Consider the following 27,990-nt stretch of genomic DNA (forward strand, 5'->3'; position numbering starts at 1 on the left):
TTAATTGCATAACACACATAAATTTCTAACCCAAAATTAGAATCAGGTACAAACAACTGAAAAAAAAAAAAAAAAAAAGGGGGAGATCGAAGCAAGGCTATTGAAAAAAAATTATATCATTTAATAGGCAACAGAGTGGAACATTAGGCAGGAAGAAAATACTGCCAGGAAGAAACTCTATTCAGAAGGAACACATGAGTCAATTAGAAGTGACCACTCATGCAGTAACAGACACCTGGAGTGGAAAACAGCAAGATAAACTCAGTATATCAAAGATACAGCACATGCACTGTTTAAGCTAAGATAAAGTATCATCTGTCCCTGAAAGTGCAAAAGAAATATTGGATATTAGAAAACTTAAGCAATACATAGAGCTTGCACTATGAATTCTTCAAGTGCCACCTACCAAGTTCCACAGATAGTAATGACAACATTTTACTGATCTACTGTTGTGAGAAATGGCTGGATTAATATTTTATAATGAGACTTCTTTTAAAATAAATATACATACAAAATTTAATCAATTTCTTTGGTTTATAAATCTATTCTATACATAGAGCCAGAAATAAAAATACAAAAGTAGATAAAAAAACCCACCTGAGACCATAAGAATTTTAAAATCATATTTTTTTACCATTTAGGATTTCAATACCAAACACACAAAGTACATTGCACTCAAGCAAAAGTTCCTCTACTATTTGCAGGTGAAGAGACATTCTTCCTCTATCTTCTCTAGTTTTTCCCTCTATCCTAAGCCTTGATTTATATCAGTTTACCCTTATTTAAATAGAGATGCTGATGATGGGAATGTCTTTCACACCAGGTGCTTTCATATGTTTTCCACCTTTTCATGTCAGGTTGATCAGTATCTCCTTTTGTCAGGAATTGTTTTTCCCTATCTTTTTCAAATACTCTGTCATGATAATCTGCTGTAATAACTGCAGAGTCCTAAATCCAGGAAATCAATAAAATTGTTCAGATGGGTAATTTCTGAGACATAAACTTAGCCTTTGTTTTTCTGGCTTTGTTGGTTTTGTTGTTGTTGTTTTTAAGCAGAGCCATTTATACAGAACAGGACTGGCAGGAAATAAATCATGATGGCAGTGGTGTGAAACCTCACTGGACACTGTTAGTCTATGTGAAAACAAGTAGGAGGTATGTGTCAAGTTGAAAAAAATTGTCCAGACAGAGTAAAACTGCAGGGCAACCTGCTTTTAACCATTAGAAAAAGTAGAGTGAAGGAAAAAAGGTATTATCTTATCCAAATCCTTTTTTTTTTTTAAGATTATGTAGAGACTCATTCATTCTTTTGATATTACTTTAAATTGAATGCCTTATTGCTGTAAAAAAAAAAAAAAAAAATTCTCTTTTTCTGCATCAAAGGGATCATGTATTTTAGTTTCTTTTACCCACCTATTTACAAGATCCCATATATAGTAATTTCAGAAGATGGCTAAAGCAGGTGATCATCTGGACACTTGGATTGAATCTTTTGGGACAGATAATTTAATAGCTGTTTTTCATTTTAGCTGTACATTGAAATTGATAATATTCATTACTAATATAGATTTTTAGAGGTCTAATACAGTGTTCATATCCCCTAACTACTACATGGTGTAATTTCTGCTTACCATGGCTGAGATAATTACAGAGACAACTTCTAAATTACTTTGTCAATTTGCCAGGAACAGATTTTTACTTAGATTATACACTTTACTGCTGTATACACATTACAGTGAACAAGCTAATGAGGGCAGATTTCTTATTTTGCTTGAAAAAATTCTTTATCTCGCAATAGAACTGGGTCTGGGTTCTTTGAGAATTGTAATTATGCTCATCTCATAGTCTGGGTTTTTGGTTTTTTTTTTCCTTTTTAAGAGAAATACTGATAATGTTAGAGTTTGAGAATAAAAGTATCAACTGTTTATCAATTTGAATATGATTATTCTCCCCTTTTATTCTTCAATAATAGATTTATTTATTTTATTTTATTTTTCTATTACCACTTTTCATGCTTTGGCATTCTAGAGCAGTTAAAAATTTACCAAGCTGCCTGCTGCACAGACACACCTATTGTGGTGCTTGTGAGTTTGTGCATTGGACTATGAAAATGTGAATAAGTGAAATCAGTTCACTTTAAAACAAACAAACAAACAAAAAAACCTCTCCATTTTTAAAGTCTAACACTGAGATTTTCTACAATGATTAAGTTTTAGTCCCCACATAGCTGTCTACATGCCCATTTCTAACAAAATCAGTTTCTCTTATCTGCCTGTCAGCCTCTCTTTGCCTACAGTCATAAATTGTTCTTTACCAGGTGGGTACAAGAGTGTGAGTCTGTTCTACTTATATGCATTTTGAATACTGTAATAGCTGTTTAGATCCTAAATGGCAAGCCTAAATCTATTTCTAGATCAAAAAGTATAATTTCATATATTTATAGGGTTATCATCCTAAAGGGTACAGGACTGTGGTCATCCTACCATCGAGTTCATGAATTGCCACCAAATTCAAATTTTCAAAGAAGGATCAATCAGAAGAAGGAGAGATAATCATAAAAACTTAGATATATATATATATATATATATATGTAATTTTTAGATAACCAGAACCTCAATACTTCTCACTTGGTAAATAAAATGACTTTTGGCCTCTTGAGCAGTGTTGAGTGTCACTATCCTATCAACATCAAAAATAACAATGGAAAGTAGGTGATTTGGCAGTATTACGATGGGCAGGAGGAGGCAAGATGGTATAGGTGTGAGGTTTGGCATGATTTTTCATAAACGCCTTTAGAAGCTCACCAAATTGTACAAACTGGACATTTGATCTCTGAACCCTACTCACCTTATAAATACTTAGTATTAACCCAACAAAACATAGAAGCATTTCTTTAAAATCATGATGCTTGTTTTTCATGGAATCCTAGAAGCATAGAATTCTTTGAGTTGGGAGAGATCTTACAAATTACCTTATTCTCACTCCCTACTCTGGACAGGGAAATTTTCCACTAGATCAGGTTGCTCAGAGCCCCATCCAACGTGGGCTTGAGCACTTCCAGGAATAGGGAATCCAAAACTTCTCTGGGCAGCCTGTTCCAGTGTCTCACTGTAAACAATATAACTTTAATCACTATTATTTTTTCATTATTTTTAGAATCTAATCCTAAGTCACTCCCTAAAAGCAGATATGTCCTACAATGAAAACATCTTTGACTTCCTAATTCTATTTTCTGACATAATTTACCTAGTAAACATTATAATAATCATAGAATAATTAATTTTAATGGTATTACTGATTTTAAAAAATAAAATCTGCGGCTCAAATGTTTCTCCAATGTCCTCATTCTTTTTCCTCTGCTTGCTTGTCTCTTCTGAAATGACCAGTCCTTTTTTACCTACATCCAACACTGCCATTTCTGTAAAAACACAGTTTAACACGGATAAGAGAAAACATCCCTTATAGGTACTATGTCTATCTTGGTCACTTCTCCAGATCTGATTTCAAGTATTAAATTGTTCAAAAAGGTCTCTGGGGTCTGTAACATTTTCAGTTATGGTATCAATCCAAATTGCTTTATTTTTTATTAAAAATACACTGATAAATTATTACACAGCAACTGCTTCATAATTAAAAGAAATATGCAGAAAGTTAATACTGGAATCTCACTTGCTCTTAACTGTTCCTTTTTGGAAAAGCTTTTTTTCACTCACATTTTCTTAAAACATGAAGGATCAGCTGTCGCCAGGGAGAACTGGTGGATATGCAACCTATACAATCATTTCCTGCATGAATTGCATTCAGGTATAGGCAAGCAGCAAACTGTTGCAGAAACACCCTACACCTCCTGCAGATACTGATAGTTCTATTGACTTTTTTATGATAAATATTAATATCTGACCCAAATTAGTACTCTGCTTCATACATTCCTTTTTTACAGTATTACAAGAAGATCAGTCAATAATGTCTTTATTACTGTTTTTTATTTGAAGACTGCACATCATAGATGCAAACATAAGCAAGCAAATTTTAAGACTAAAGGTAAACCAAGATTGGATATTTGTTTTATCTTACCAAAAGAAATTAATAAATAAATGAAGACATGAAAAGAAATCAGTATGTTATGTCAAAACCACTTACAAATTTGATTTTTTTTAAATCACAAAAACCAGACAAGGTAATATGATAAAGGAGACCTTAAAGGTATTATGACTTCTTTACTATGCTACTATAGAAATAAAATACACCTCTGTCTCATAATCTTGTCTTGAATAAGAATCCACCATTGTATTCTATGACAGAACAGAATTTTCTTTTGTAAAGTAAATATTAGGAAACATGACAAGCAATGCAGAAAAAAATCTATAGTGAATTCTAACATAACATACAATAACTTCATTGATTTGCAGTTATAATAATAAATCAAACCCCAAAACCCCTTGAACTTTACTTATTGCAAATCTTGGGCAGCTATGTTTGCTGTTTTTAAAATTAAATTCACAGTTCCAAATTTCCCCTGGCAGAACCAATATTTAAAATAATCTCTGTGACTGTCAGGGAAACTATGAAATCCTAGGTTTTGAGGATTCTCTTCAGCATTTTTAGTTGGAGAGTTCATTTTAACATATTCCAGATACTTTAAAGCTTGAAACTTAAATTTTCTTTTCAGCACTTTTCTACTGCCAGAGTATATTCAAAATAGATAACATCACAGAGTAATAGTGCAAAATCTACAATTTAATGTGAGGTCTATTGAGAAGAATGTGAAAGGCTCGGGTTTTTTCAGATGTTTATTTCAGTAGTTCTACATCACATTGCATTGTATTCACAAAGGGAATTAAGCAGTTACATACTGTGAAAACGACAAAATAATATATACCTGAATGAAAAAATAATTTACTTAGCAAACAAGAAGTCGTATCATCTTATGAAACAATAAAACTGGAAAAATCTTACAATGAAGCAAATGGATATATCTGTTTAAGAGAGAGCTCAACAAAAACATATCTCAAAGAAATTTGCAAAATCTCTTGTTTAAATAGTTACAACAATGAAAGTAGGAGATATTAATAAAAGGATATAAAATTTAAAAAATCTCAAAACACATAATTGAGCCATTTACTGAGAAAATGAATACTGAGAAAATGAAAGCATTAAAAAGTCATTTAATTCCTTCCTGATAAAATTATTCTTTATATTAATTTCCTCCATCTTTCGTACCAAGAAGAAAATAAAAAGACTAGTTTAGATCCAAGACTTTAATCTAGATACAAACTACTCATCATTCAAGCAATAGATTAAAGAAACATAAATCTAACTTCCATTTTTATTTGCAGGGCAAAAGCTTTTATCTAATTTTCTGTTCAGTTAGCCTCAAAAATTTCTAAAAACACATCAATTCATTATTCTTCTATGGAGTCATATTATTATTTCTCAAGATCGTCAAAGTATATTAGAAGCATTTGCTGTCTGCATCCATGTGAACCACAAATTGTTTAAAATATTTTTAAAAGGATTCAGTCCTGTATTTGGATATAATCTAAATAGGAAGTTATTTCAGATAAGAAATCACACTTTTAAAAGCCACATTGAAGAACTATAGCTCCTTCTGGAAACTTACACTTTATTTTTGAGCAACACTTTTTTGTTGTAATTATCACTTTAGAGATTACCTATAAAAACTTATTCTTACTTGAAAAGATAATATTTTGAAATGAAAACACTTCTGCAGATTGAAACTTTATCTCTTATGATAGCAGTGGTTGCAAAGTTATGCCAAACAACTTACTGCATTTGTCAAATTGAGTCTTTGAAATGAATGTCTTAATTGAATTTCGACCATGTTAATTTTGTGGGGAGTTTTGCCATATTTTTGAGTCTGACATTTAAGTTTCTGAAATTCTACACCCATTATCCATGCGCTGAATCACCTTCTCTAAATAGGTACATTTCTGCATTAAGAACTTGTGCATTAATGGTTAAAAATCAAAATATTAAAGGAAAAAAAATCTATCATCAAAAGACCATGAGAGCTGTCTCTGACTCTTTCAACTCTTATGAATGAATCATATATATGCCTGGTATAAACATACACTTCTCATGTTAATTTTAGCTTGGAGTAAATAAAGGAAAATATTACTCTTTTGAAGAAAAAAAAAATACTGATTTGGTACCATTTTGGTCCTGAAGAACTCTCCTTTTCTTTCACCTACAGAGGTTTTGTCACTTTTTTTTTGTTTAAATGTGTGCACACACTTTCCACAAAATCATTTTAATGCTCCTTTGTGCATCTATGTTACGTTTTAAATGTAACAACACAAAATGTTCTTAAAAAACTCATTAGTTTTTGGAATGAGACTAAATTTAGAACAAACAAAGGATTTTTATTTACTTTGAACCAGAGGCACTATACTCTCAAAGACAATGTTCACAGTACTGTGTGAATCCTGGAAACACTAAGGGGATGTTTCTAACTCACAAGGGTATGAATGTTCTTTGTTTGATTTGGATTATTGTGGATTACAGAAAAATCAACTGAGAGACAATTGAAGGAGTCCTCTTACCATAACCAAGACCTTTATTTTATTCAAGTGTAGAAGCAAGCAGTTACTTCATTTTTCAGAAAGCTTTACAGAACAGGAGAATGTTTCCCATTCATGCACTCTTTAAAATTCCATGTAAAGAGGCATTCAAAATTTCATCTTTCCTGAGAAGCACTGAACAAATAGTCTATAAATGACAATTTTGCATACATTTGTAAGGGGGTTGGTAGTCAGTCACAAGCTTGTGATGAGCATTTTCATCCTACTATCTCTTTTTTCTTCATATGAGTTTGACAACAGACAGCACAAGCTTTGTGAATGCTGCAATTAGGTTTTATCAAAAACAGAAAATAAGATATTTAATAAATTAAATAAAATATCTGATAAGCAATTCTACCCATTCCAATGGTTTGTTGGAGGGAATGTCATCCTCTTCATTCTGTCTTTCCATTTCAGCAACTTTCTTTGATTTAAAGGGAAAAAGTTTCCATGTCCTTCCTGAGAGTCCCAAATGAATTTTCTTGTGTCTGTGACTTACTAGCTGAAAAACTACACTGCTCCTTTCAGCAATCTCCCAGCTATTTCCATTTTGAAGGCTTTCTTCTTCTTGGATTTTACACGTCTGTCAGTTTCACACTACACTCCAGATGTTCTCCTGAGCTAAGAGCTGTGAATTCTCAGGGAAGGAGATCTTTCCCCTCTGTGAAAAATTGTTCCTGGTTAAAGTGGAATCAGTGACAATACCATAGTCAGGGAACCTTCCTCTCTGCTACTTGGCTACATCCTTTTAATCAAAAAAGCACGTATGCAACAAACTGAATGAGCAAGCTAGGCAGTTATACCATCTGTTAGCATCACAGAATAATTGATTACATTCCATTTTGTTTTCTAATTAAGTATTTACATTTTGGGATATTGAGTGAGCAGAAATAATTCCAAATGCTTCAAACATTAAGTGCTACTATCATTGTCATTCTGCTAAGTAAGAACAGAGACCTTGTGTACAATTCCATGTTATAGACTTGGCTATAGACTTAACTGAAGCATAAAAATGCAACAGATCTGTATAATACTGGTAGAAATATTATAGGCTGAAGGAATGTTATAATTTTTCTTTTACCTTGATCACGCCTTGACTCATCATTGCCTCTTTCTCATACCATAACATGCAGTTATTAATGAAAACTGAGTTTTTGAATCATGTTAGCACTCACAAGCCATGAAAGAGTCTAAAGTTATCTATCACCAAAACCAATAGGTTTACTGACATACTGCCCCTTACAATCTCAGGAATTGCTTAAAATAATGAAATTCTTATTATTGAAGCAATTAGAACAAATGTTGTGCAAATAACATCAATTTAGGCATCGTATTAATATTGGATTCTCATTTTCTCAAAAAGCTCAGTAATGATAATAAAAAAACCTATTGTGAAGTGAGGAGCTGATAAGAATTTAAATTCAGAAGATTCTTGAGCTGTATCCAAATTAATAGAACTCATTCTGGGAAGAAAATCTCTTCTAATTTATATAGACATTAGCAGTATAGCAGTACAGTAAGACTGAAAAAATGTGCTCATCTGGTACATTTCTAACAAAGAGTTTAAAGGCTGCTCTACCACAGACGTAATTTTGAATGGAAACCATTCTTTCCCCTCAGTACAAGCTGAAATACTACACAAAAGTATTTTAGCTTGTAAAAGATAAAAAAAAAGAAAAGCAAACCTAGGGGCTTTTGCGTTAAGTGGGAAAATTTTTCACCCCCATCATTATGAGTGGGTAAGTATGCATTTAAATGAATTTAAACAAGCAACTTGGAAATTTACACTCTAGTAAGACTGTGAATGTTGGCATTTGACTGGATTATGACCTGTCTAAGAACTAATTGGTGAAGGTGGGTAATCAGCACGTCCAACCCCAACTTGTAGGCTTTGTCAGCTGCAGCCATGGAGAGAGACACTCATTGACATGACCCTTGTTATTTGGGGGCTCTGAGGTAAAACCTCACTCTCCATGTTCAGATTTATAGCACCGAGAAGATTCTGGCTCTCCTCTGGCCCAGAGTGCCTGAGTAACTTGGTAAGGCTGTCTGTGAGCACCTGGCCACAAGTTAAGTGGACATTAAAGAACAAAACTCTGCCAAACTGTGCAGCGGTTCTTGCTCTGGCACCTAATTTTGTACCTGTTTTCATACTTGCTATGAAAACACTGGACATTTTGGTAGGAATTTGGATAAAAGTAACTAAAAGGAAGATGGAATATTGATGTATTAGGCTATGTAAAAGTTATTTTGTTATTTTATAAGGGAAGCGGTAATAAATACTGACAATTCTACATAAATATTTTATACTGCACATAATATATTCTATGTGTATATGTAACCACTTATGATAAAATAATAAAATTATCAGTGCTTGCAACATGGTCTAGTTTGTTGTGCTCTTTTTTCCCTTCTTAAATAAAGTATTAAATATGAAGATATTTCTAGAAAAAGGTTACTCCACACTTAAAATTGAACAGTTATATTTTCTATTGTCAGAAAATGTATCAGAGATCTTTTACACCTCTGATTCTGTTACACACAATTTATCTGCTATTTACCAGAATAAGATACTACTATTAGGACATGCCTAACTTGATAAAGGAAGCCCTTAGAGAAAGCTTTTTATTTAGCTAAAATGTGACTACTCTGCATGTGATGTGAGCTAATTATAATTCATCATCTCTTGCAAGAAAGTTGACATCTTTTCAAATAGTCCCATTCCCAACTTAGTGACACTTTAATATTATTCTAAGAATATTCTAAGTCAAGGCAAGTTATCACTGTTCTGAAAAAAAAAAAAAAAATTGAGAAAGCTGTCTATTATCCGACAGCTAACACACAGAATGAATCTAAGTCACAAAGTCAGTGATTCTCAAAGATCAGCTCCTCCAGACTTCAAAAATATATCAAGCCAAAAATGATAGCCAAGAAAAGGTGACAGAAGACCTTTACAGGTGAGCAAGGAGAACCTAACAGAATTTAAACATAAATGGAAAGTGTTCAAGAAGTGAAACCAGGGCCTGATGACCAGAAGGAATATAAAGACACTTGTCCAAACTCTCAAGGGGTAGTGTAAGGAAAGAAGAAGTCCACCTAGACTTGTGAATCTGCTGAGGTACATGCTGAAATACAAAAAAATTCCTCTAAAACATAATGAAGATATTTTTGCTGTGAGGGTGACCAAACACAGAAGATCTGCCATTCATTTTGCCACATCCCCATCCCTAGAGATGACCAAAACAGACCTGGGTAACCTGCACTAGCTGGCAGTGCTCTGAGCATGTGGGTAGGAGCAGATTCTCTACAGAAACCCTTGCCAACCTCAGCCATTCTGCAGTTCTGCAACATTGCTTCTTTGTGTATATACCCCTTTAAAACTCTGTACATGCTCAAATAATGTTATTACATAGATTCACAGGATTATAGACTAATTGAGGGAGGAAGAATATACAAAAGACATTTGACTTAACCTCCCCAGGCAGAGAAGGCAGGTTACAGGACTGATTCTGATAGTTCTTGCCCAGTGTCACTTTAGCTGATTCCAAATAAGTCTGTGGGATGATAAAGATTAAAAAAAATTATTTGCTCTATCTTTTTTCTTAAGTCATTGAATTATCAGAAACTACATAACTGAACAGATAAAAGAATAAAAATATATTTGGTATTTAAAAAAAAGTTTCTGAAACATTTTACTTCTTCCAGAAAGTCTCTCATATAAAATACAGTGATATTTCACTAAATCAGTGGGTATCAAGACTCTTGGTACCTTTTAACAATGTATAATATAAAATATTTATAAAATAAAGTTAGTATATTTTCATTTTTACATCTTGAATGAAGAATAAACTTTTTCAGTACAGCTTTAGAAGCGCAGTCTTGCCATGGATTTATATTATTTAGTATTTTTTCATCTATTACTCTTTGATTGGCTGTTATAAAGATTTGTGCAGTAGTAAGGCTAGAAGATTGCTGCATTGCAAAGATCAGCATGAATTTCAATTGTAGATTATTTCACATAGCTGCAGCTTAGTAAAGTAATTTTGCCAAAGATCTCTTGAAATAACATATAGGATTGTCCTCTGCTTTATTTCAAGCATTGTTTTTCTCCCATTTATATGGACAGCCTAAGAAATATAAATTGCTGCATGACAAATGGAACAGCTTTGTCTTTTTTCAGTGTTATTCACCTTGTTTTTCTTCTTTCTCTATAGCACCAGAGCTTTATGCCCTGGTGAGTGCCTGAAGCTGATAAGAAGGAGTTGCCTTGAGAAAGCGAAACAATTAAGCCCCTAATCAAGTAATGAATTTTCTGTCAATCACTCTTTGATACTGCGGGTGACACCTGCCTGGCACTGTCAGTTGTGGTTGACATGGATTTCATGTTAACATAAATCTCTTGACTCAATGATCAGATACGAAGCTATGAGTCCATCAACTCCTACATGCAAAAATATTTTTTCTGCTTCAGCATAATCGTTAACATGTCTATGCTAATTACTTGGCAAGAGAAGTTGTCATTCACTGTACTAAAATATTACTAGAAAGCCAGATAATAGGTTAGTGTGCTGTATTCTGATGCCTTTTGAGGAAAATGGCAACTGTTTAAGACATTACTTAGATCTACTTTCTGTAAAACTAAGTATTCACTATCTCAAAAATTTCTTTTGGTTAGACTATTCTAGTCTGTTGCATAGGGAGTATTTCTAGGGAAATATGTGAAATATGTTTTTATTTTATTTTCTGGCAAAAACACTTTTCACATTTGCTTAAATGAGCAGCATGAATTTAATCATGGACAAATTTTTGATTGTTTTACATTTTTGACCTGCTAACTTACGTTACATCAAATTATGGCAAATTACAGGATGTCACATCATGTTGCACAGTTTACATTGTAAGTCAATTCTACTTGACACAATATGACAAAGTAATGCAATATATAAGTTCTATAAGAACATTCTTCAAGTAATGAGGTAATATTTCAGCATACAAAGCAGAGCACCTATTAGCATTAAATATCCCTCATCTGCTTCAACATCAGCATGTGGAGCAATTAGATCAAGTATCTACAGAAAGGTGATATTTTTGTTGTCTTCTTTGCTAATTGATTAAACAGTACTTTGCTAGCATTCTCTCCATATTGTACAAACTCATTTCATTAAAACACTCACTCTACATGTCAACAGCCTGGGAAGAGTACTTATCTCAGTTGATAAATATATGTGCTATTGGAACACGATGCTTGGGTTTTAAGCAGGACTGGTCCTCATTAAAACCATGACTGAACCTCCTATTTCAGTAATCAAGTTCCTATTGGATAAGATATGTTTGTGCAAGATTGTGGTATGAACAGAGTGATTTCAGAGCAAAAAAAACCCTAAAAATGAATTTTTCTCAGCAAAGATATGCCAGTCAATTGCAGTAGAAATCTGTACAGCAACTCTTGCAGGAGTGAGCAGAATACTGGTCTCTATCTCCATAGAAGCAAGATGCCTGTCACGTTTGCTTTGCCTCTCCACTCATGTTTTAAGGATTCACCAGGAGAGCAAGGGCCCAATAACAAAGTTGAAGCATCAAGGAGGTGCAATATATGTTTACAGTGAGATTGCCATGCAAAACACAGGTATTTTAACAAGTTTTGGTAACAGGGACAAATTTGAGCTGTGATGTGGAAATCCATACGAATTTGAATGGTAATCTACTCAGTTTCTGAAGAGCGTCCAAACTAACCTCCACGCTACTGAAATGAGGTTGCTTCTGGTTGCACTGTACTGTGATAAATACTGAAGTTGTTTCTCACAGCTAACCCTTGCTTTCAGTCAGTGCCCCTTTATATATCTGCTATACTGAAAGAAAGTGAAGAATAGACAGAATGTTAATAAAGCAGCCTGTTTTCAAAGCCATTATCCCATGAGTTTCTCCAATTAGATGGCTTAAATGGGAAGGAAAAATATTTTTCTTTGATATTTTCCAGTTTAGTTAGCCATGTAACCATCTGTGCATCCCTTTCTGCCATACTGATAGAGAAACAATGTCAGGAGAAAATTTAGAGAAGCAGAAGGCTGGCTAGCCCAGCATCTTAGACATAATGTTTGTGGTTGAATTATGATTCAATGAAGAAATGGGGGTATATGGAGAAGAAAGGAAAACAGTTAAATGAAATAGAGCAGTTAGAAGTTTAGTAGTTTTGCACTAAAAAGTATAGATACTTCTATATGTAAGAAAAAAATTCATTCTGTCTTTTGTAAAAGAGAGCTTCTAAGGAAAAAGCAAACATTGTTATTCAGAAAATTATATCTGGATCTTATTCTTGACTCCCAAAAATGTGCAGTGAAATATATTTCCGCTTCTGAGAAAAATAATTATTCCGGCAAATAAGTACAATTTGTGTTTTTACAAGATAGCCTGTTTAAACTTTTTTTGTATATCATACTAGAAATCTCTGAAAAGTAAAAGAAATAGTCTTTTAACAGTCTATTATATAAAACAGTTATCTCTCTATCTAAGAATACTAATCAGAACACAACTAACCAGTATTTTAATTGTTAAGTAGAGCATCTTATGTTTCAGATAGGTTCTTTAATGTTCATACACAAAGATTATAGAAAAGAGAGGTTTGTGTAATTGTATATGTAAGAATGTTATAGATCTGGAAACTACTTTTGAAAACAAATTAAAATGTTCTATTTAAATTCCAAAGTCATAAGATATTATTTTTCATTATTATTCAAATCTATCTATCACAAACATACATACATAAAAAAATCACCATCTAACACTAGAAACAAGTCTATTTTGGTAATTTTTTTTGTTTCCTTTTTAAATAACAATGGAGACTTAGATGGAGTAAGAAGACAGAGGACACAAACTAACAGTTTATAAAAGATGCATCATTCTTTGTTGTACATACTTAAAATAATACACTTTAAAATAAAGTCATAATACTGAACACACCAATTCTGTACAGTAAATTTGTAATATATTCTCTAAAAAAATGAAATCATTTTTCTGGGTTAATAACTCAATGAGTAAGAATAAAATTTCAGGTTGATAGGTTACTTCAATTTGGTATGATATACCAGTAAATTTCAGAAATTATGCTTTTCTCTATATTTTCCAAAAAAATTTTCACTTCATGATTAGTTAGCGTTTTATGTTTCATCTGACTAAATCTAAATTAAAAACAAACAAACTAACAAAATATACCAAGCTAAGAGCTGAAATCCTGTTTAAGACTTTTGAAAGCCTCACATTTTCCTTTGTATGAGCCCTCGTGTATGGTTTACTTGGTTAAGATGGGCTTCATTTGAAGCTGAGAATCTTGTCATGCAGTACTGGCATTGAACCAAGCATGTTTACTTGTGAATCTTTTTATCTGTGACTGAGAATGGGCTGTGCATTCTTGAGATTCTCTTACACCATTTGAAAATACTAAAAAATCTAAGTCTTCATCATAAAGCAGGTAGAGGAGCTATAGGAAATCTCAATAGGAATCCCTGGCTATGGAATAAAACTAGCATAAGGAAGATTTACTGTTAATGAATGTCTTTTGTAGAAATCTCCTATATAGGCAGGAGGGATACTCACAAGAAAAGATTCATTGCCTCAGTTAAAATATCCCTAAGGCTGGGAAGTTTCAATCTATTAGAAATAAATAATTTGCCCTTATGTGTTTATAAAAATAGTGGATTGGAAAAGATAACCTGCAGATTTTGTTCAGGAGAAAAGTCGGTTACCTGAAAGGAACTGAGGATTAAGATTTTGAGCATTTCTTTTATTTCTCCTGGGCACTGAGTAGCACTTGTTTGCTGTATATCAATACAATTTTTTCACGTTAATTTCTAGGAAATAATTAATAGGTTTCATCTGCATGTACTTACAAGACTGCTGTTGCATACAGAGACCAAGTATTTCTCCACAATAACCTGGAAGTCTGCCATTCTTTTATCATTAGAGATACAGTTTGCAGTACTTTTATTTTGAATAAATGCACCACATCCAGTAAGTGATCTTTATTGTCTCAAAACTTAATTGCTTGCTCTTTATGGTTCAATCCATACACCCTGGCAGTTTTCTCTACCAAGATCATTATGAAACAATGCACTATAGTGAATGTTGCCATGTGTTCATATTTCTACTCACATGTTTTTCTGGGTTTCTATCCATCTCGTCTTCTATACTCCCTCATTTCACATGTGTGGAGATGTTTTCACTATGGAATTTGGACTCTCTGTTAACACAATGATCTATCAATATTTAATTAAAAGCAGTATGTGGAAAAAGTCAGTGTTGTTTTATGTGGCCAGGTAATTTCAATTTTAAGTAAGAATTTGTCTTTCATTCATGTTTTGTATTTTTTTTCTTTTTTTTATTTCTTCTAATAATAGTAAAGCAAATAAGAGAATGATATGGATTTGCATATGGTTAAGTTCTACTTGGTATCTTCATAATGGTGAATGGTGCTACATCAGGTTAGCAGTCACTAGTGAGGTTCCACATGGCTCAGTATTAGGGACAGTCCTATTTACTATGTTTGTTATCATCCGTCAGATTCTCTTACTCCAAAGTAGACAAAGCCAAAGTCCACAGCTGCTCCTCACAAGACATTCTCTCCAGCCCTTTCATCAGTCCTTCTGGATGCTTTGGAGGACTCATTCTTTCTCAAATGGTGGGCCCAGAGCTGCACACAGTGCTCAAGTTAAGGCTGCACCATCTGACTACAGTGAGACAATTCCCTCTTTTTCTCAGCTGGTCATTCAGTGTTTGATGCATCCCTCGATGTGTTTTGCCCTCTGGGTGGCCAGGGCTCACTGATGATCCACATAGAACCTGCTGCTCACCCCTGTATCTCTTCCTGCAGGGCTGCTCTCCAGCCACTTCTCTCTCAATTTATATTGGTGCCAGACAATACTCTGTCTCAGGTGCAAAATCACAGGATCTGGAATTTTGGCTTGTTGACATTTACATCAATATTCACAGCTCAATGCTGTAATCTATCTAGATCCCTCTGCAAGGCCAAGTCCTCAGCACCTCCCAGTTTGGTATCATCAGCAAACTTGTTAATAGCACATTTAACATCTGCTTGTATTTTGTTGAAAAATATATTAAGTAGAACCATCCCTAGAACTGAGCCTGGAGGAATACTGCTGGTGATCACTGCTGACATCATATTTCTACAGAGTAGCTAGGAGTCATTAAGATGAAATAAGACTGAAGAAAGTACAAAAATCATGATTTTCTGACTGAAATCATACTTCTACATTTCTAAAATTTTAGGTTTATTTAAGAAAATAAATTAAATAATCTTGCCCAGGGTCCTCAAAACAGTTTGAAGTGTATACATTAAGAAAGAAAATTTTATAATCTTTTAAAGCAATGTATTCTTTTATTTCATCAAGGGAAACAAAAAGTCATGTATCTAGGGAAGAGCAACCGCATGCAACAATATATGCCAGGAGACTCAGAGCAGGAAAGTAGCTTGGTAAAAAATACCAGGGGTCTTGGCAGCCACCAAATTGATTGTGAGCCAGCAATGCGCCTTTGCCCTAAAGAAGGCTCCCAGCTTGCGTGAGGTAAAGCATTGTCAACACATTGGTGTAGGTAATACCTCCCCTCTACTCAGCACTGATGAGGCCATATCTGGAATACTGTGTCCAGTTCTTGGCTCCCTAGTACAAAAGAGATGCTGACAAGTTGGAAATATGTCAGTGAAGGGCTGCAAAGGTGATGAAGGGACTGGACCATTTTTTTAATGAGAAAAGTCTGAAAGAGATGGGACTGTTCAGCCTGGAGAAGAGAAACCTAAGGGCAGATTTTACCAATGCTTATAAATGCTCACAGAGATGGTGCAAATAAGATGGAGCCATGCCCTTTTCAGTGTTGTCTAGAAACAGGACCAGAGGCAAGGGCACAAATCAAAATACAGCAGGTATCCCCTGAACACTAGGTGTCACTTCCTTACTGTGAGTGTGACTGAGCACTTGCACAGGCTAGCATAGATATTTAAATATACTGAGATGGGATACTTAAACACACTGGGCCTGATTCCATTCTCAGAGGTATTCAGAAGCTGACAGCACATGGTGTTGGACTGCCAGTTCTAGGTGGCCCCAGAGAGGCTGGACCAGCTGACTTTCAAAGGTCCTTCTCTACCTCACCCATTGTGCAATTTTGTGATTATATTTTACTGTACTAGGTAGGAGTTACAATCAAAAATTACTTTTAGTCCAGATAAATGGAAAAAAAAGGTGGTCCTGATCAAGCTGAAGATTAAGATGCAGCAACACTCACTGTACAAATTTGGAAACTATTAAAGCATTGCCCATTTAAAGAGTTACACAGGGGTTTAGCTTAGTGTGCCCAGTCCCTCTAATCTCCAGCATTGTAGTGGAAGCCAGAAGCAGAAAAGAAAGAAACAAACAAACACACAAATACCCAGAATCTGAAGGAAGTGTGTGTGTGTGTGGATATGTTTTACAGAGGACTGACAGATCCAGAACTACAAAAAACTAGCAAAGAAGTTTTTGGAACAACTTGCTCTAAAAAACCCCAACAACAAATAAACAAAAAAAACCCAAAACAACAAAACCCAAGAACAAACTACTTCACCATTGAGTATGTAGTGAAATATTTTTATAAAACTGATCAGATCTGGGATTTGTTTAGCTAGATCAAGTAAACTGTACAGATATTTCTTCAAGGTCCTTATTGACTTAGCAGTTTGACTAGTGTTGCAGCAAGTGTTTCGATGCCAAGGGAAGCTTCAGAGCTCTAGGTGATTTCAACCTCACTGTTTGGCTGCCAGTCTGCTTTTCCCCAAGGAGGCACTCACCAGAGCAATAAGTTCTTTTCTGAAAGTGAGCAGAGATCTCGTTTTTTCTCCACTTTTTTGACAGGAGGTAGGGGAGACATGCAAAGAGTGCAAGGCAGTTTTAAGGTGAGGTTAAATGTTATAGCTCTTATAATTTAACAGTTTTCTGCTGCAAAAAGGACAAAATTCCTCCTTCCACCTCATTATTCTAACAGACTCAGTCTCCCTGGTATTTTGATGATGTGATTTAAGTCTCAGATTCATCAGATTCTTAGCTAGAATTATTCGAATTACTAAACTATTGGAAAACTATTAATTTTTTCTACTAATCTAACATTTCATCAGGCTTGTTCTTAGTGCCTTCTGGAGGGGCTTGGAAAGTTTTACAGTCAAAGCCTTTCCAGAAGAGGGAAGGCCTACCTTGACATTCCTTTTGGTGTTAGCAAGATGCTGAAGTGGCTGCTGTTGCATCATACTGATGCACGCACACTTCCTATAAGGATCAATAGGAAAGCATTCCGTATGATGGTTAACTTACATTATATCATAGGAGGGCATGAATCAACCGCTGAATGTGGAAGACCATCTATGGGAGTGATACCTCAGCAATTTCAAAGTGTTAAAAATCATCCTTAAGTCCCAGAGACAGCACTAAATTATTTGCAACAGATCTATTTATGCTCCTAGGAGTACATAACACAGAAAACAGAAAAAAATGGTTTTTCTAAAGCAACAAAATATTTTATGAATATGGGGGTATTTGTTGTTTGCTTTTTTTTTAAATTTTGTTCATTTTATCGGTTTTTTTTTCTTCATGATTTTGTAAGCAGAGCATAAATAAAATATCTTATTAACCGCCCTCACTCTTATACTATATATGAACAAACCACCACGGAAAGCCCACTTGTCCCTATATTTCTTCAAAAATAATAGCCATATAAAGTAGAACCTCTTAAATTTGAGTTTCTCTAACTTTTGTCATAAAATAACAGAAAATTTTACCCTGACAGATGAAAGTTGATCAAATAAGATTAGAGGAAATACTGGAGAAAGTAGGTAAAGCTTCACTAGAGACAGTTATCAACTCCCCCTTTATTAATAGTGTAATTTGATTTTACAGAGAACTCTTCTATCTTTTCATATAATGTTTGACACATTTAAAACCACAAGTTAGAAATGCTTCTTGGTTCACGCAAAAATGTACATGCTTGCCAAGGCTTTTTAAGTTAATTGCTGCTCCAAAAGTAGTCAAATTGGAACATGAAAAGTATTCCAATAGAAGTTTTTGTAATGACAACACATCTCAGAAATGCTTTCAAAGAATATTTGTATGAAATACACATTTAACTCACTTGAGAATTTGGGGTATCAAAGTTAATAAGAAGCAGTCAAAGAAGTCTTTAAAATTTTTTGAAATGGAATTTGTTTATCAGCCTTAAATTCTGATTAAGTAATTTTCAAAATTTGAGAAACGATGGACAGTTGAAAACTGTTGCCAGTCTTCAGCAGCAGCTGGAAAAGCAAAGCATAAGCAGTTTTATGTGCAAACAAATAGTGTACCTTTCAGAGTACTTAATAATAGACAGAATTTAAGACAGAAACTTCCCGCTGATGTATATGTAGGAACAAACTGTGATACTTAAACATACTGAGCCTGATTCCACTCTCATTTTTTCAATTGGCTTCAATGTAGTGACTTCCAGCAGTGTGAGAAAGAGGCAAACTGGATATTAAATGACATTCCGAACAAGATATATTACTATAATTTCTTCAGTAATGTTATTTATCTCTCTATGTCAGACAGTAATTGTAATGACAGCATTAAGTCAGAAAAGCAATATCGAATCACCCTGAACCAACCAAATTTTTAATTGCACCTGAAAATACCTACTGCAGAAAATTCTGCATGTTTATTGACAAGAAGAGACCAGCCCAGGATATTGCAGAATAACTTCTATGCTCATCAATATATAAAAGAAAGAAAAAGTGTAAGAAAATATTAAGAGCATATAACATTCTCATTTTTGGGGTGTATTTATTTGGGACTGCATAGCAAGTTGGAGCAAGGTTTAAATTTACAGCAAAAATCTTTATTTTAAATTATCTTTGAACCATACACTTACAGGTTTTCTTACTGTAAAATCAGGGCTTTGCAGAAAGGCAATAGGGGTAGATATCACAGATTTCCAAATGTGGCTTCATATCATTTGGTGTGTAGGTAGTGGATTGGGGGCACAAACAGTAGAACCCAAATCTTTGGAAGTGTTTCAAACCAAAATGCTTTACTTAAAATATATCAAACTATGGCAATCATAGAACAAAGGAATTAAGGTCTACTCTTATAAAATTAACTTAAAATACTTAATCTGAAATATATTACCCTGAAGTCAATATTAATTCATTTAATCGTGGATTTGTCAATATTTTTGTGAGGAATGTCTCACCAGGAACACCAGCTGCTTTACCCTTTGTGTATTAGGATGATATAAGTCACCAAAACTGTGTTGCTATTTGATCTAAATTCTCTTAAGAGATGGGGACAAATTAAAGAAGGAGGAGTGAATTCTAGTGCTATCTTTTTTCATGATTTCATTTTCATATTATTTTCTTTATACTCACTTGCTTAAATATTAGTGTTTCCTTAAATTTCAGATATTTTGCATAACTAAAAACTGGGCTAAGAGACACAATGCAAGACTAGTGTGGGGCCTTGGACCTGTATGTGTAGCTAGACAAGCTATCCCACAATTTAAGAACTGGATCACACTTTGAGAGTGTGCTGAACCATTCCAACCAAAATTTGACAGCTTTTCAAATGTGTACTATCTTTGTATGTTCTTTCCACTGCTATTTCCTGAATGTGCGTTACAAGAATTAGATGTGATTCTCAGGGGAAGCCATCTTTTCACTCTTGTTCACTCAAAACTGTGAAATTATGTGTGTGAAAACACAGATTTGCTATATGTCATTAGACCTACTAAAATCTTAGCAGAATTAGTACATAATTGAATGTGTTGTCTAGCTAATGGTCTGTGTAAATGATACACATGAAACAAAATAATTCATTTAATAAATGCTTAAATAGTGACAAATCAGTCCTGAAACCTAGAAAGACATATAAATGGAAGAAACAAATTAGTTCATAGCACATCCTGATCTTAGAAATATCCAGGTTTTGCCTGAGAATATTTATTTTATCATTATCCAAGCCCCTAGGTCTTTATTCTTCTGAGCACTGTTCCCACTAGTTACCTGTTAGAGTTCAAAGAACAGATAATGTTAAAGTCGTGAATTACTTTTTCCAAAAAACGTTCCTAGACATATTATTTTTATCCATTGCATAGAATTACATGTTATCACAAACACATTTCCAAATCTAAAACAAGGAAGAAGGAAGAAGAATAACACAAGTAAGAAGCTGTCCTTTTCTTATCAATTCAGGGTAATATCTTTACCTTCTAGAGGCTCACTCTGGGAGATCAAAGTCTAGACTCAAACAGCTGTTAAATGACCACAAGGGAAAACCAGGAGCGTTGCATAAAAAGGTCCAAACTGTTCTTTTGGTTTTATGATTTGTCTAGCACACAGCAGAACAGGAAGGAGTAGAACCTAAGGTGTCAAGGAAGGAATACAGTCAACACTTAAGCTTACTTCAGCGAAATTGGGCACAGAAGATACGTAGTGTTGGCTAAGGACTGCTCAAGAGTAAACAAAATGGGTATATTTGTTGTATTGCTGTAAATTCTCATGGAAAACTAGTTGGTTTCGGTTTTTTGTTTTGTGGTGTTTGTTTCTTGTTGTTTTGGTTTTTTGAATTTTTTGGGGTTTTTTTTTGGAAATTGTAAAGATAGGAAAGAAGAAAGAACAGAAACTTAAGGTGGGGCAGTGGAACCAGGACAGACATAAAAGTTTATAAATTTGGCACCTTAACAAAGGATTTATGCTGCAGCTTTCTTCCCAGAATGTTTTCATCTATTTATGCTATACCACATTTTGCAATACAGTTCTTTGTGCAAATGGCCTAAAAAGATATCAGAATGCAGCAGAAAGTTCCACATGAAAATGGCATAATATACGGGTACATCAGAATTCTCTGTCAAGAGAATGGGGCAGAGCTATTACTTCATATCATGCTAGACAAAAAATCCAAAAAACAAACCACAATGTTAAGACAGAACATAAAGCTATTAATCTTCATTTATTTCTATTATTTAATATTACCCTCCCATTTAAATCTAGTTTTAATATATTTTGTTTTGTCTTACTTTGGAGAAAAGATCAAGATATATTTGTGTTGCTCTTGGTTACTCCCCAGTCCTACACATCAGAAATAAATTATATTTAAATAGCTAGTGGTTAAAGTAGCCAAACATTTAAAAGGAAACATATAGTTGGACACAAAGGAGATGAAATTGAATGTGATGTGGAAAAGTTAGGTTTTCATATGAGCAGCATATAATAAGAAATGCCTGTATTACATTCATAAGTGATTGCAGAAAATGAAATATCCATGGGTATCTAGAAGCACGTAATGATGCCACTATATGTTTAAATGAGAAGTTTGGGAGATTGGGAAAAACACAGTTGGTGTGCACATTTCCTTTAAAAAAATATCTTGCTGATGGTAGAAGACTCTAGGGAGAGCTTAATGAAAGCCTCTTTGCCTGAGTCCTTCTGAGGTCCATAGGAAAGGAAGTGCCTTAAGAGAGTTCATTTGAAATGGGATAGAATCAATCTCCCTCTTCACCCTTTCCAAGACACTAGAGGAAAGGAACTTTCAGGTGTTGCATACAGGAGCAACATGTACGACTGCAATTTGTTATTAAAGCCTTGAAAATACTATATTCCTTAAACACAGGAAGACAAACACAGTAGAAAGTGCTCTTATCTCAGACTCACTGCTTTTAACCAATATGGGTTTTGAGATCTCCTTCCTCCCCCAGCTTTGTTACCTATTTCTATCTCATTGCTTTCTTTCAGCAGTATATTAAAAAATATGACAAACATCTGTCACTTGTTACTAAAAATCCAGTCAGCATATCCACTGCACTATCAAGTACACCACAGACAAACTCATACATCATTTACTCTTGGTAGCATGACAGCAGCCCAGCCAGTGTGCTGGACAAGAAGCCAAAGATAAGAATTTTTATTTTTCTCAGGGCTTAACTCTTGCTTAGCCCTGCACCTGCCAATTTGTGTTCAAGTCTCAGAGCTTGTACTTGGGTAGAGTGCCAACTTGGAAATGAAACAAGGCCAGGAGTTTAACTTAAATGTGGTAGTGCTTTTTCTATCTCTGCAACAACTCCCGCGCTTGGAACAGTTCAAAAATGTCTGGCTGCTTCTGCAATTTAGAGATTTTTCATTTTTAGGTCAGGCTGCCTCACAAGATGCAGACATGCAGCAAGCAATTCAGATTAGGAGCCACATGCTGTAACTCCTATATAAACAGAGAAGTTTAAAAGGCAAGAAATTCTATGCAGATTTTATTTTTAAACCTCCTGTTGTGGTTTATAATCCTTATGCTTCTCTAAGAAGCAGCTGGAGTGTGGCAGTACAGATGCAACAACAGACTTCTGTCACATATCTATCAGAGATTTTCAGAATGAAATAGTGTAAATCCCCAGGTGAAAGGGTGGAACATTATAGTAAATAAGCAAATTCCTAACTCCAAAATTAATTTGTAGTACTTTAAGGGGAGTTCTGCACATATTCAGGTTTTGAAAATATTTTGCAAAATTAATACTTATCTATGACAGATTTAAAATCCAAAGTATGATTTTGCTATTGATTATTCATTGTTTCAAAAAACAACATTCTCTGGACAGTCAGCATCAACTTGTGGCAATGCAGCACAATGGATTTTTGATTTTTGTTTAAAGGTTAGGGATTGTTTTTTGCTTGGGGGGATTGCTGACAAAGCACTTGGCAGTAGCTACAACACATCTACAGTAAGTAGATCAGAGTATTTCACCTGCAAACATGCTGCAATAAAGTGTCATCATTCAATCAATACAGACTACTTAGTTAACATTTCTCTTAATGTATCTGGATTACTAGTTCATTAGATCATTGCCTGATAAATAGTGTGGGTAATGAATTGAGAGAGTAACTACATACCTTCAGGAAGAACCTGCCCGATAACAATAATCCATTAGAAAAACTGGCAGTATCCTCTGATCTATTGCCCGCAAAGCTATGACTTGATGGAGAGTTTCATTCCCTCTGCTCAGCACTCCAGAAGAAAATCAGCACAATTTAAATATTTCTCAGGATGTGACAGCTCTCTAGATCCCTGGCTGTATTCTTTTCCCAGGGGTTGACAATCTGGTGTTCCAGTGTGCATAGAGCAGTGAAGATGAATTGAAAAAGCTTGAGATAAATTAGGGATGGCTAAGTTAAAATTGTCTCTGCTCCCGAGTCTCTCATCTGCAGTCTGCAAGCCTATTTTGCTGTGAAAAAGCTAGATGGCAGGCTGCCTCAGTGAGTTCTTCTTAAGCGACAGGGAGCATTTTCAATGAAGAAAAATTCTCCCATTATCTAAGCTAATGTGACTGCAGCTAAATCTAGTCTTAAAAGTGTCTACTGGCATGAAATTCATTCTTGCTGCTGCTTTCTTTCAAGCCACAGGTTAAAAAAGAGACAGGAAAAGGAAAAAAACCCCACAAACCAAAAAAAAGCAAATTGTAGCCTTTTCTACAGGAAAAAAATACTCAAAGTTTTTAAAGTTGATAAATGGCAATACACTTCACAATATAAATATGCCCAACAATCTAAATATTGGCAATTATCACTGCTTCCCAAAATTAATCTGGTTATGCTAAATTCATTTTTCCACTATCTGTTTTTTCTGTGTTGTTTTTGATAAGTATCATATTTTTGCAATCATCTTAATTTTCAATATTCTAGGAAAGGAAAGGGCAGTGTTTTCCCCTTGTTGACAAAAAATGAAGTGACCGCTAAAATTCTGGACAATTACCATGTTTAGCCTTAGTAGATAATCCCAGATAATCCTCAAAAAAATGTGATTGATGTTTTGCCATGCCAGTAAAAAATATTGTGTAACAAGTTGTTCTTAATTATGAACCACATCTCGTACTATTTTACAAAAAAAAAAAAAGATAGAATTGAAGTTTTCTAAATATCACTTCAGTGCCAAAGCTATTTTAAAAAGTAACTGATTTCTAGCTTTTATGTAGAAAGTAGTTATATTGAAAACTCTAGGGCAGGAGTTTATCATCATGCATATTAAGCAAATTTTAATACTTTATCCTCTAGAAAATCTGATACAACTAATTAAAAAAGGGTACAATTTCAAAGAGCCATCATCAGTCATGCTCCCTAGTAAGTAGATATTTTTGCAAATCCTTTCTCTAGTTTCAACTGATCTAGCTTTCTGAAGTCCTAAGTATTTACCACCAGTTGCTTCCTCAGACGGGATTTCTCAATCTCATGGAAATTCAGTGTCCCACCCTAAACTTAAGTAAACAGAGATGCAACTGAATACATATGAATAAATCTTAGGTTCTAGACCATTTTGAGAATGATAAATAAATATATAGCCAAGAAAGAGATATAGACCCTGCTGTCATCAAACAGACATGAAGAGACTGAAAATCTTTAGGACATGACTCCAGAGGTCTCTTTTGCTCCCTGTCCCCTGGAGTAAAACTCCCATTAACAGAACTCTGCCAGGTGAAGTGAAAAGGCACGATCAACATTAAGAGATTTCCTTGGGGCTTAAGTTACTAAAGCCACAACCCCACAGAACCTCTGTGTTTTATGCTGAAGGCATTATGTCCAGTCTAATTTTTTTAAACAGAAACTTCTTTGGCCTCCAAACCACCCCTTGAAGGACATGCAATCACTTGACCAGATCCAATTGTTCTGTAAATACAACACGTGAAAACATAGCCCAAAATAGCACATATTTCCAAAGGGATTGAATAGTTTCCCATGCTGTCTTGCTCTAGGATTAAGTATGGTGGTGTAACATTCACACTCCCAGGTGACATTGGCTGTGCTGCAGTCCTTGTCATTAATATTTGTACATTTTCCATGCAAACAGATTATAATATCACAAGTCATAGAACCATAGAATGGTTTTGGTTAGAAAAGACCTTCAAGATCACCCAATCCAAACACCCCAGCTCTAGGTTTGAGCAGGGAGTTTTGACTAGGTGACCTCCAGAAATTCCTTCCAACCTCAACAATTCTGCAATTTTCACTATTGCTATGAACCACCAAAATCCTCAGTTCGTAGTTCCAGTGATTTTCTGTTTAAATGTTTCCTAATTTTGTTAGCCTTTATATTCCAAACATCTTCCTTAAATTATTTTAGTTTATTGGATTACTCTTTTCGTCTGCTCACACAATTACAGCATCTGCTGCTGAAACTAATAAAATTGCCAAGACTTCACTGTGCAGCAGCCCAGGCCTAAATTTCCCCAAGTTATCTCTCTTCACAGTAAGGAAAGGCTTGATGGAATTCTTTGTAGAGCTGAAAGCCACTTGCTAGCCTTAAAGAGAGTGTTGGCTTGTGTGCTATTTATAAATTTTAGAACAAAAATCACTCATGTCTCCCTGCCCCCAGCATCTACTGCTTCAGCCAGAGCTACTAGTGACAAGCTGCTGCTTTTCTTGGAGCCTCAGCAACTTCGGTCAAACAGCTACATTGGTGTCTCAGCTTCTATTCACAAAAATCTATTGGCTTGAACGAATTTAAAAAATATAATAACTGTAATTCCCTATTTCTAGCGGTGTCATTATTTTAGAAGGTATTATTCATTCCTGTTCACTGGTTAGAGTTAGGAACATTGACATGTCAGTTTATAGGAGGTTTCTGATTGAATTTTGGCGTGTGACATTGAGGGAAATAGAGAACCAATATAGCAACCAAAACTAAGTAAGCCAAAATGCCTTAGTAAAATTCTGATCTTTGACTACATGTTCTTCTCAGCTTCCTCTTTTTTAGTATCAGGTGGAGAAAGGAAGCATGCAACCATTGTTTTTTTCTAGGAAAAAAGATTTAGTAACCCCTGAGGATTATCAGGGATTAGGCCCAAAACATCCAGCAAAGCACTTGGTTTACAGAGTATTAGAACAAGACATAGATTCACAAGAATTTCTCAGACATTGCTAGAAGAAAATAAATTAATAGGGCTTTATGTTTGGCCTGGTTTGGTTTGGTTTGGTTGGGTTTGGTTTGGTTTGGTTTGGTTTGGTTTGGTTGGGTTTGGTTTGGTTTGGTTTGGTTTGGTTTGGTTTGGTTGGGTTGGGTTTGGTTTGGTTTGGTTTGGTTTGGTTTGGTTTGGTTTGGTTTGGTTTGGTTTTGGTGGGCTTTTTTTGTTTGCTTGTCTGTCGTTTGGTTTGGTTTTCCTTTCCAAGTTATCTACTGGTACAGTTTAATATCTTTTTGGAATTAATTGGACAATACCAGATGGAAGCAGAGGTGACACTGTTGGCATATCATACTAGATATTTTTGGTGTGATATAATCCAGTTACAAAAACATGGTCTAATACCTCAAAAATCATCAGCAGCATAATGGGCAGAGGGTGAAAAAGGTGATCGTGGAGTGATACACATTGTAACTCTGTGACATGTTGTCTGCCTGGGTAACAGAAGTTGTAATTGCTTTAAGAGTACTTTGACCTGGGCACTTTATAACTTCACAAAAGTTACTTTCAATAAACCAAAGTTACACACTGGGCCTATTTAATTTTTAAACTTAAATAGTAGTATGGTTACACAGCTACCAGGCAGATTTCTAAAGAACATTAAAACTCCTTCTGTATAATAGGATACACATAAAAAATTATATATGACTAAATCTTTAGAACTATTACTCTCCTACAACTGGTAATTCTCAATAAGTAAAAGACCTCAATTTAGATAAATGTTTGTCTTTCCCATTTCTCTGTCATTCATCACTGGAGACAACATACTGGTTAATAAATTCAGAATATATTCTCTCCTAGTTTTACCCTGTCTGTCTTGCATTAGATTTTCACAGCAGAGAAGAACTTTTAACAGGGAACTCCAGTGGGATTAGAGATATGCAATTCAAAGATGAAAACTTCAGTGACAGAAAGTGAGACACTTTTGCAACCGTATATTGTATTTTCCATACATATGTAATAACGGAAAAAAATGCAATGTGTATGCATATAAACGTTTAATTAACTTTTTGAAGTCTCTTTTTCATTATTGTGAAATGAACTTGTGCATAATTTTAGATGCTTCATACATTTCTTCCCTGTTTGTTCTTGGAATACATCTAGTTAGCGCTTGTATGTTTTCAGGCCATAGCTTGCTGCTAGCTTTTCTCTTTCAGATTCATAGAGGATTATGTTTGGATGAAAATATAACACATATAAACATATTTTGCCTAATCTTAAGAATTAATAGTAGAAAGTGCGGGCTTCCATTATAAGCCTTAATGCCCTTCTGCCAGATGTTTTCATAAACTAGCCACTTACAATAATTGGAAATGGTATTCAAGATAGAAGTATGTAACTTTGAAGAGGAAATTGAGACCTTGGTGTGCTATTTGGGTTCAACTGAACAACTCCTGGGTTTCAGAAGTCTGCCATG

At 34.6% G+C, this 27,990-nt stretch overlaps 1 protein-coding gene across 1 annotated transcript in view; it reads right to left on the bottom strand.

The window, feature by feature from the left end:
- The window catches only part of MGAT4C (MGAT4 family member C), a 302,588-nt gene extending 278,775 nt beyond the window's left edge, over positions 1–23,813 (bottom strand). The window contains exon 1 of the mRNA XM_085046081.1: positions 23,515–23,813. The gene's annotated coding sequence lies outside the window, so the exon portion shown is untranslated. The remainder of the gene's footprint in view (positions 1–23,514) is intronic.
- Positions 23,814–27,990: the final 4,177 nt, after the last annotated feature.

Source organism: Lichenostomus cassidix, chromosome 1Aa (genome assembly GCF_008360975.1).
Source record: "Lichenostomus cassidix isolate B80296 chromosome 1Aa, HeHo_3.0, whole genome shotgun sequence".
Lineage (NCBI taxonomy): Eukaryota > Metazoa > Chordata > Aves > Passeriformes > Meliphagidae > Lichenostomus > Lichenostomus cassidix.